The sequence below is a fragment of the Hylobates moloch genome, unplaced genomic scaffold (genome assembly GCF_009828535.3).
Source record: "Hylobates moloch isolate HMO894 unplaced genomic scaffold, HMol_V3 SCAFFOLD_6, whole genome shotgun sequence".
Lineage (NCBI taxonomy): Eukaryota > Metazoa > Chordata > Mammalia > Primates > Hylobatidae > Hylobates > Hylobates moloch.
This window is the reverse complement of record NW_026652281.1, coordinates 50,847,819-50,857,885: the sequence shown is the minus strand read 5'-3', so window position 1 is coordinate 50,857,885 and position 10,067 is coordinate 50,847,819. Positions and strand designations below refer to the sequence as shown.

At 38.9% G+C, this 10,067-nt stretch overlaps 1 pseudogene; it reads left to right on the top strand.

The window, feature by feature from the left end:
• Positions 1–5,005: 5,005 nt before the first annotated feature.
• LOC116470545 (YTH domain-containing family protein 1-like) lies at positions 5,006–6,717 on the top strand (annotated as a pseudogene).
• Positions 6,718–10,067: the final 3,350 nt, after the last annotated feature.

Here is a 10,067-nt window from a genome sequence, read left to right as displayed (position 1 = left end):
GTGTTCACTGGAGTAGCACTTTTAATTTTCTTCAAGAGCTTTTCCTTTTCATTCAAAACTCGGCTATTTTGCAAAAGAGGCCTAGCTTTTGGCTTGTCCCAGTAAGCATAATCATTCCTAGCTTTTAATTTAAAGCGACAGCTATCTTTCCTGTTAAAAACTGTCAATAAACAAGGTATTAAAGGAACATGCCTCAAAATGGTAGTCACAGCCAACATTATATTGAATGGACAAAAGCTGGAAATATTCCTCTTGAAAAGTGGCACAAGACAGGTATGCCCTCTCTAACCACTTCTATTCAACATACTACTGAAGTCTTAGCCAGAGACATCAGTCAAGTAAAGGAAATAAAGGGTATCTAAATAGGAAGAGAGGAAGCCAAACTATCTCTGTTTGCAGATGACAAGATACTATATCTAGAAAACTCCATAGTCTCAACCCAAAAGCCCCTTCAGCTAATAAACAACTGCAGCAGTTCCAGGATACAAAATCAATGTACAAAAATTACTAGCATCACTTACGTTGTTTATTGTTGCACTCCCAACATGTGTCTGGTAAATGGTAGGCAATTACTAGATATTTAAATGTTATTTAATCGAAAGGTATAGAAAAGCTGCAAATTTTTCATATGTCATTCCTAAATATTTAGTGTGCACTGAAACAAGGATTCTAGAGGCAAGTGAGGTCTAAGTTTTTCTTAGGAAGGCATATAGTGCATTTAAAAATTAATAAATTCTTAAGAATTTAATCAACAATAATACCGTGCTCTTAATATGCATTATTGCTTAGTAATACTTCCTCTTTAGTGGTTTTGCTTCCAATATGAACTTTCAAACTGGCTAGGATTCACACTGAAGCCAGAAATCTCTCCATATCTTCTGTTCACCTGCACTTTGGGGCTGCTTATCTTGTCCAAGGAGAACAATGTTCATTAAGTTACATATGAATGGACCAGGTAGGGCTTGTGCACTTTGATTGTTACAATGATTATATTTCTTACATCACCATTCAATGGTGATGACTATGGTTATCTCAGCCATGACAGCAGGAGCCATAGTTCCTTTTTGCACCACTTGTTTAGATGCTTCTGCCAAAAATTGGTAGGGGAAAATGTAGCTCATGCTCCGTCACTTTATTTCTAAAAGAGAGCAACAAACAAATGAATAACGAACAACTCTCTTATCCTCCAGAGGTATGGAGAAGTTAGAATTCCCTGTGTTTGTTCTCTTTTTACTTCTTCCCATCCAGGCACTCATAATAGTGTTAAAAATTCTTTTTCATTTCTTTAACTTATTCTAAAGTTGTCAGTCATGTTTACTGCTATAGCAATGAATTTAAACTTCTAAAGCATATGTTAGGTGTATAGAGCATTGCAACAGATTTTTAAAACAAATGTAGGTTATTTGTTGCTTTACATCTCTGAATGGCTATGAAGATTGTGTCTGAAGGCCATTTGAGAAACTTGCTTCAAAATATATTGATCATTTTAATATAATTTAAAGACATTTTATAAAATTTTGGAATTGGAGTATTCAAATGCAATAATACATTCTCTTACCGCCACCGACATTATTGAACAATACAAAGTACACTAGTTCTGCCGGTTCTTTGATGTTATAAGAACTTTACACTTCTAGATTTTGAGTTATTATTTGTACCTTGATAGTATCCAGTAAAGAAAATGAAAAGTAGTTTCATGTACAGATATAAAATAATGGAGCAGTCAAGCATAAAATTTTACTGGATGCTAAAATCATTTGTTTTTTGCTCCTGTAAATCATAGGTTAATTTTATTGTTCAAACCATTTATGTCTCCTAAAATATGTTTAAAACCTTTACGCAAACTAGAGTCTCTTCACCAGTTAAGAAGCAGATTGTATATTTATAGCCTTTAGGGTCTCAGGAAATGATTCAAACTGTTCTTAGAAGTGATGCAGTGAGCAAGAAAATTCCACTCACAATTTTGGCATTAGATTTCTGACAGATTTTGGTTTACAGAATAGAATCACAGATGTGATTAAACAATTCTGAACATTTTCACAACACATTTGGATGGCTTTCAGATCCAGTTATCATGTTCCCAAACATCTTAAGATCAAAGGAGAAAACAAAGCTATCTGACATTCTTTAGAGTTTGGGATAGCCACTCATTTTTTCATTAACAAACATTTCTTGAGCAACTATGATGTGCCAAGCACCATTCCAGAGGCATGGGATACATCCGCAAATAAAATTGATGAAAGACTCTGCTTTCATAAAGTATTAACTTTACTTGCTTTTATTTACACAAAATAAGTAAATTGTATAGTATGTTAGAAGTTAATAAGCGCTATGGGAGGAAAGGGAAAGTGGAGCAGGATAAAGGAGAGTGACAATTACTGAAGAGGACATTGCAATTGGAGGGTGCGATCAGGCTTATTAAGGTGACATTTGAGTCAAGACTTGAAGGGAGTGAAAGAGGTAGTCATGCAGGTATTAGGCAAGAGCATTCTAATACTAGGACAATTCATGCAAAGGCATGGAAGTGGGAAATTTCCTGGGATGTTCAAGGAAGAGCAAAAAGGCCTATGTGGCTAGAGTGAAGAGAGTGAGAGGAAAGTAGCTAAAACTGTGTTCAGAATGGGAAAAGGGGTCAGATCGACAGACTGCTGTAAGGACTTCAGATTTTTTACTATGAATGGGGAGCCAGCAGGGTTTTGAGTGTCCCTGGGGCTGGTATTCTGAGACTAGGTGGTAGGGGGTAGAATGGCAGCAATTAAGAGCAAATGAAGACAGGGAAAGAGCTGTTGGTGGCTTGGTCCAGGGTGGTAGCAGTGAGAAGTGTGGGAAACAGTTGAATTCTGGATATATTTTGAAAGGAACAGCAGCCAAATTTTTTTGATAGGTGACAAAAGGGGCATGAGATAAAGAGAAGCATGATTGTAAAGTATTTTGCCTGAGCATCCACAGATTGGAGATGTCATTAAATAAGATTGTGGAGTGGGTGAGAGCAACAGCCAGGGGCAACACAACGATAAACCATAAAACATGTTTCTAGTGTGGGACCTATTTCATATTATTGTCATTTTCCAGTGTGTTATTACTTATTATTTCAATGTTTAAATAAGAACCATCTGGAAATTTCCACTGTGGCCTAATTCAAGCTACTAACATGATGTTCCTGAAAGTGGAATTGGGAAGATATGAGTACAATAGGCTCTTGAAAGACAGGGCAAGCTGCCTCAAGTACACTGTGACTGAGCTCTGTAGCTTAGAACTCATCTTTCTAATATCAACTGGACATTGTTGGGACCTCCTGAGCATTAGGGCAGGCTAGTTTGTTATATACGCACTAGACTTTATATGTCTATATATGTGCTCGACCTCAGACTATAATTCAGCTGTTACATTTTGTAGGGCTGAGAATTTATTTAAAATAAGCATTATTTTGGTAGAAATTTGGCTATAGGCTATTCTAGGAATCAAAGCCTTTTTTAAAATTTTATTTTCTTGTTTGGATGTTTGGAATAACTTCACAATTTACATATATTCCTTTAAGTTGAATACTTAAACTGCTGACAACTATTGATAACTTTGTTTTTTGGTTCTAAGACATTTTGGTCTAACCCAATGGCACTTGAAAATCTATATATTCTCTTTAATTGTAATTCATTGAAATATTAATTTAGCAAACTCATTTTAGAGTCCAATGAACAGTGTCTTGTAAAATGAAGTCTGTTTGATTGCATGACTTCATGAAAAATGCTGATATGTTTAACTTGGCTAATATAGAAAGTGTTCTATTGTTTGTAGTAGTGGTGGTGTTTTTCACCAAGTGTGCTGTTTAAAGCCCATCTTGAATATTAAGCATTTGGTCCATGTATTGCTGCAAAATACCCTGGTTCTATAATCCTTTAAAGATGAATTGGGTGAAACAAATCTGACCAGTCCTGGGGGTATTAATTATATTTCGAAATGAACTCAAGCCCAGATACACATTTCTAAATTGCGATTTTCACGGAAACTGATTATTCAGGACCGGTAATAATATGAAATGTTGTAGTTTGGTAGATGTGTTATATTATGAAAACTGACAAAAGTAAGATTTTTTTTGTGTGTGTGTGTGTGTTTCATGAGACATAACGCCTTACCATCATCAAACTTTAAAGCCTTATTCATACGTAATATAAACTTATTTGTGCTAATTTCTTATTTTTAAAATTTGAGATAAAATTGACACATATGTATTATCTAATATAGCAGCTCTTGCCATATATGGCTTTTGAGCATTTGAAGTGTGGCTGGTCTGACTGAGGAACTAAATTTTAAATTGTATTTAATTTTAAATAATTTAAATTTAAATTCGTATGGCCACATGTGGCTAGTGGCTACAATATGGAACAATGCAGCCTCAGATAGTACCTCTCAACTGGGGATCTAGAAGGGAGTTAAATCCTCATGCCCAATTAGTCAGTTTACCTCTTGTGCATCAAGAATGATACTATGTAACATTATTAGAATAATTAAGAAAATGGCATCTCAAATTATTTTCTGTGAGGTCTAATTCTCTCATTGCATCTAATTGAGAATGGCTGTCTTAGAAAGTTCCTTCATTTCCTTTTCCATTCATACCACCCCCAAAGATCCCCCAGGCCTGGTGGCACATGCTTATAATCCCAGCTACTTGGGAGGCTGAGGCGGGAGGATTGCTTGAACTCAGGAGTTTGGGACCAGCCTGGGCAACATAGTGAGCCCTCAGTCTCAAAAAAAAGAGAAAAAGAAATGGCAAAGACGATACCTACCATGATGGAAAAATGGAAAATTACAGGGGAATCTTGGAGTTTATAACAGGAAACTTACATAGACTAGGGCTTGGGAAAAGCATTACTGAGGTAGTGCCTCGCCAGTGGCCTGAGCACCCAGCAGCCACTGCCACTGCCACTGCCACTGCCCAGCTGGTACCTGGGGCGTTGGTGGTGAGGCCAGAGATTGCGTTAGCAGAGATGACAGGCCCAGCCTCACAGGGATGCTTGAGCCAGCCTGTGTCCCGGCCCTGCACTGCTCCAAGCTGTTCATGAAGCATGTGACCATCAGCATGGACACTTAGAGAACAAAAGGACAAGATAATAAAGTACACAATGATTCTTTGCATCACAAGGATGTGGGTCATGACAATGACTTTCAGTCCTACCTTTCTGGAGAGTCAAATTAGAGTAATAATTACCCTTCAGTGAGTGACCTCTACCTGTCCGGCTATTACCCACCATCCACTGGAGTTCCTTAATCCCTCAGTGAGGCTCTGTGGTCCACTGCAAGGGACCCTTTGATTCTACACCTCATCACCTATGAACAGCTCAGTAACAGAGATCATAATTTTATGCACAATTCTATTTTGGGATAGCCTTGGGGTCTGGAGAACAAAATCTATCAGCACAGGTTTAATTTTTACCCCCAAACCTTATATTATTGGCATGGAGGACAAGTGGGTCTCAAGGGTAGCAGATTCAGAGCTCTGCATATGGGAGCAGCTACACCTACCCCCAAGCTCCCTGGGCCACACAGTGGTTGATGGGCAGATGGGCTTTCACAGTGACACCCTTAGTAAGGCCCCTGGAGTGAACAGCCTGAAGCAGGGCATGGTCAGCCTGAAGATTGGGGATGTCAGCTCCTCTGCAGTCAAGACAGTGTGCTCTGTCATCAGCAGTGTGGCACTGATTGGCATCCTTTCTGGCAATGATGGGACATGTGTGAACATGGCAGTTTCAAAGCTGACCTCATGGGCTGCCATTGCCAGCAAGCCTGCAAAACCACAGCCTAAAATGGAAACAAGGAGTGGGCCTGTCATAGGGGGTGCACTGCCCCCTCCATCTATAAAGCATAACATGGATATTGACACCCAGGATAACAAGGGGCCTGTGCTGAAGACCCCGGCCCCCCAGGAGACATGATCCTCACAGGCTGTCCTACAACCCCAGAAGGTGCTTCAGCTTCTCGCAATGAAGCTTCCTGCTTTGGCTCAACCACAGTATCAGAGCCCTCAGCAGCCACTCCAGACCTGCTGGATCATTCCTCACGTGAAAATATGGCATTTGGGCAGAGCAGAGGGGCCGACAGTGATAGTAACTCTCCTGGAAATACCAAGACTAGTTCTTCCCCAAGTGTAAAAAAAGTGAAAGCTGCCCACAGTTATAATCCTAAAGAATTTGACTGGAATCTTAAAAGTAGACATGTGTGTGCATTATAAAGAGCTATTCTGAGGATGACATTCACCACTCCATTAAGTACTCCATTTTGTGTAGTACAGAACATGGCACTACTTACTTGAATAGTGCATTCAGCTCCATAAGCAGCAAGGGGCCTGTCTACCTGCTCTTCAGCATCAGTGGGAGTGAGTATTTCTGTGGGGTGGCGGAGATGAAGTGCTCTGTGGACAGCAGCACCAGTGCTGGAGTCTGGTCTCAAGACAAATGGAAGGGGAAGTTTGATGTCAAGTGGATTTTTGTCAGTGATGTAGCCAATAACCAGCTCAGGCACATCAGACTAGAGAATCATGACAACAAGCCAGTCATAAACCATCAAACACAGGAGGTGCCTTTAGAAAAAGAAAAACAAGTGCTGAAAATTATTGCTCCCTGCAAGCACACAACCTCTATCTTTGATGACTTTTCTCACTATGCGAAATGCCAGGACGAGGAGGAGGTGATGTGCAAGGAATGACACAATCAAAATAAACAATAAGAACAAACCAGTTTCTTGTATGTTCTAACATTTGATTTTGAAAAAGCATTTATAAAGCATGTGCTTGGTCAGCTCCAGTGTGTTGTCCTTTGCAAGGACTGAGTGTTGCATTTTTGTCTTTTTGTAGTTTTTTTTTTTTTTCCGCAGATGGATCCACATTCACTTGTACTTTTTAAAATGATACTGTAGAGGCCGGGCGCGGTGGCTCACGCTTGTAATCCCAGCACTTTGGGAGGCCGAGGCGGGCGGATCACGAGGTCAGGAGATTGAGACCACGGTGAAACCCTGTCTCTACTAAAAATACAAAAAAAATTAGCCGGGCGTGGTGGCGGTCGCCTGTAGTCCCAGCTACTCGGAGAGGCTGAGGCAGGAGAATGGCGTGAACCCGGGAGGCAGAGCTTGCAGTGAGCCGAGATCGCGCCACTGCACTCCAGCCTGGGCGACAGAGCGAGACTCTGTCTCAAAAAAAAAAAAAAAAAAAAAAAAAGATACTGTAGAACTCACTCTCATGCCTGTAATCCCACCACATTGCGAGGTGGGTGGATCATGAGGTCAGGAGTTCAAGACCAGCCTAGCCAAGATGGTGAAACCCCATCTCTACTAAAAATACAAAAATTAGCCAGGCATGGTGGTGAGTGCCTGTAATCCCAGCTACTTGGGAGGCTGAGGCAGGAGAATTGCTTGAGCCCAGGAGATGGAGGTTGCAGTGAGCCGTGCTCTACAGTGAGCCTGGGTGACAGAGTGAGATTCCGTCTCAAAAAAAAAAAAAGTTTTTTTGGGTCACCTTATCAATGAGACCAATGTGGAATATAAGTATCCTTAAAAACAAAGTTTTTTTGGGTCACCTTATCAATGAGACCAATGTGGAATATAAGTATCCTTAAAAACAAAGCAAAACAAACCTAGTACATCCCAATTAATTATTTCCATTTTGTCAGAAATTATAGTCTTTTTCTTAAATTCACAGTCATTTAATATCTCCATTTGTGCTTTCATATTTCTCACCGTTTTGTTGCTTTATAGCAAACATAAGAAACTATGAGTTGTTTTCTCATTTAAGAGTATCTGTTAAAATCCCTTGAAAATATCTACCAAGTGGCTTCTCTGTTCCTCACTGCCCTGTTGTCTGATCTGGCTGGATAGTAATGGGATGCAGTGTGCAGAGGAATTGGAAGATGTTTTAGGTCTGGTTCAATGTTTAGTCATTCTTAGTTGTTTGCAGATCGTTTTTAATTTCCCCCTTTTTCTTCACTTGAGAATCCTCATGGTGTCTTAAAGTTTTATACCAATAATGCTGAGCTTTAAGTATAGAATCTCATAGTACAGATGGAGTGAAGGATGATGTCACCAATTGTAAATTTCACCATGTCTAATTTTTCTGTTGAATGGGTAAAAACAAAAAATAAACCCATTTAAAAAATGAATTAGGCGAGGCATGGTGGCTCTGCCTGTAATCCCAGGACTTTGGGAGGCTGAGGTGGGCGGATCACCTGAGGTTGGGAGTTCGAGACCAGACTCACCAACATGGAGAAACCCTGTCTCTACTAAAAATACAAAATTAGCCAGGCGTGGTGGCACATACCTGTAATCCCAGCTACTCAGGAAGCTGAGGCAGGAGAATCGCTTGAACCCGGGAGGCGGAAATTGCAGGGAGGCAGAGATTGCAGTGAGCTGAGATCATGCCATTGCACTCCAGCCTGGGCAATAAGAGCAAAAACTCCATCTCAAAAAAAAAAATAAAAGATTTATTAAAAATTAGCTTTCATGTTTTGTGAAATGAGGGACTCATGAAATAATTGGACTCACCACCACCTGGAATTTCAGTTGAAGATGAACATAGTGACTCCACCAAAGGATTCTACTAGCACTCCAGGAATGGTTCCTTAACCGAAATGGAAATTCACAAATGACAGATAAAGAATTCAAAGCAGGAATTGCAAGGAAGCTCAATGAGATCCAAGATAAGGTTGAAAATTAACACAAACTTTTAAGCAATCTAGGAAATGAATGAAGAGATAAACATCTTCAAAATCAATCAGAGTTTCTGGAATTAAAAATCTTACTTAAGGAATTTCAAAATAATGACACTCGTAGGCTCAAAGTAAAAGGTCAGAGAAAGATCTGCCATGCAAATGGAAAAGAAAGAACAGAAGGAATTGCTATTCTTTTATCAGAACAAAACAGACTTTAAACCAACAACAGTAAAAAAGAACAAAGAAGGGCAATACATAATGATAAAGTGTTCAATTCAAGAAGACTTAACTATCCCAAATATTTAAGCTCCCAAGATTGGAGTATCCAGATTCATAAGACAAGTACTTCTAGACTTGTTATAAGATTTAGACAGTCACACAATAATAGTAGGGACCTTCAACACCACAGTGACTGCATCAGACAGATCATCAAGTCAGAAAACTAACAAAAAAATTCTGGACTTAAACTTGACACTTGACAAATTGGACCTAATAGGCATCTACAGAATACTCCACCTATCAACCACAGAATATACATTTTTTTATCTGCACATGAAACAGTCCAAGATTGACCACCTACTCCTCCAGAAAGCAAGTCTCAATACATTCAAAAAAATAAAAAACCTACCAACCGTACTCTCAGACCACAGTGAAATAAAAATAAATACCAAGAAAATCTCCCCAAACCATACAATTTCATGGACATTAAACAATGTGCTCCTGAATGACTTTGGGGTATATGATGAAATCAAGGCAGAAATAAAAAAAAATTCAACTAAATAAAAACAGAGACACAACTTACCCTAATCTATGGGATTTAGCAAAAGCAGTGTTAAGAGGAAAGTTTATAGTGCTAAATGCCCACTTCAAAAAGTTAGGAAGATCTCAAATTAATGATCGAACAATGCACCTCAAGGAACTAGAAAAACAAGGATGAACTAACCCTAAAGCTAGCAAAATAAAAGAAATAACTAAAATTAGAGTGGAACTGAATGAAATTGACACCTAAAAATTCATGTAAAGAATTGATGAAACCAAAAGTTGGTGTTTGAAAGAATATACAAGATTGATAGACCACTAGCCAGATTTACAAAGAGAAAAGATCCAAATAAGCGCTATGCCTTATTCTTAAAAAAAAAAAAAAAAAAAAAAAAAAAGAAATGACAAAAGTGACATTACAACTGATCCCACAGAAATAAAAAAAAAAATGCTCAGGGACTATTATGAATACCTCTATGCACACAAACTAGGAAATCTTGAGGAAATGGATAAACTCCTGGAAAAACACAATCTCCCAAGATTGAGTCATGAAGAAATTGAAACCTCGAACAGACCAATATCGGGTTCTGAAATTGAATCAGTAATAAAAAAACCTAA